This window comes from Myotis davidii, unplaced genomic scaffold (genome assembly GCF_000327345.1).
Source record: "Myotis davidii unplaced genomic scaffold, ASM32734v1 scaffold834, whole genome shotgun sequence".
Classification (NCBI taxonomy): Eukaryota; Metazoa; Chordata; class Mammalia; order Chiroptera; family Vespertilionidae; genus Myotis; species Myotis davidii.
The window spans coordinates 23,678-24,146 of NW_006285781.1; the positions used below are offsets into that span (position 1 = coordinate 23,678).

General features: G+C 58.2%; 1 protein-coding gene across 1 annotated transcript in view; it reads left to right on the plus strand.

Moving 5' to 3' along the window:
• The window catches only part of QRFPR (pyroglutamylated RFamide peptide receptor), a 28,561-nt gene that overhangs the window by 1,491 nt on the left and 26,601 nt on the right, over positions 1 to 469 (plus strand). The gene's annotated exons all lie outside the window — the stretch shown is intronic.

A 469-nucleotide genomic window follows, 5' to 3' on the forward strand; every position in this document is an offset into this window, starting at 1 on the left:
ACAGATTGGTGACTGGGAGGGGTGGGAGGTGGTGGGAGAGCTGGGGGCAGGAGGGAGGCCTCCCTGGCCAGATTCTGGTGGTGGTTCCGGGGGTCTTCACTTGGGATAAAATGACACAGGCTCCCCTCCCCGCCAACACACACACGACCTGTGCAGAACTCTCCCGGATTTATGAGACGAGATCGGGGGCGTTCAGGGTGGTATGGCCTTAGACCTCTCCCGGACTTAAGTAAGATGGAATCGGAGGGAGAAACCAGGTGAGGGTCGCACAGGACCTCTGTGTTATTATAATGATTTTTAAAAAAACAACAGAAACGACGTGGCCACATTATTTCATAAGAGGAGAAAGCAAAGGAGGGACCTCAGCTCTGCCCATCCATGCCCTGGGGAGGAGGAGGGTGCCGGGGAGTGGAGCGGCCTCCCTCCCTGGGTGGGAGGCGACAGCGCGAAGCCAGGCGCAGCCCCACCT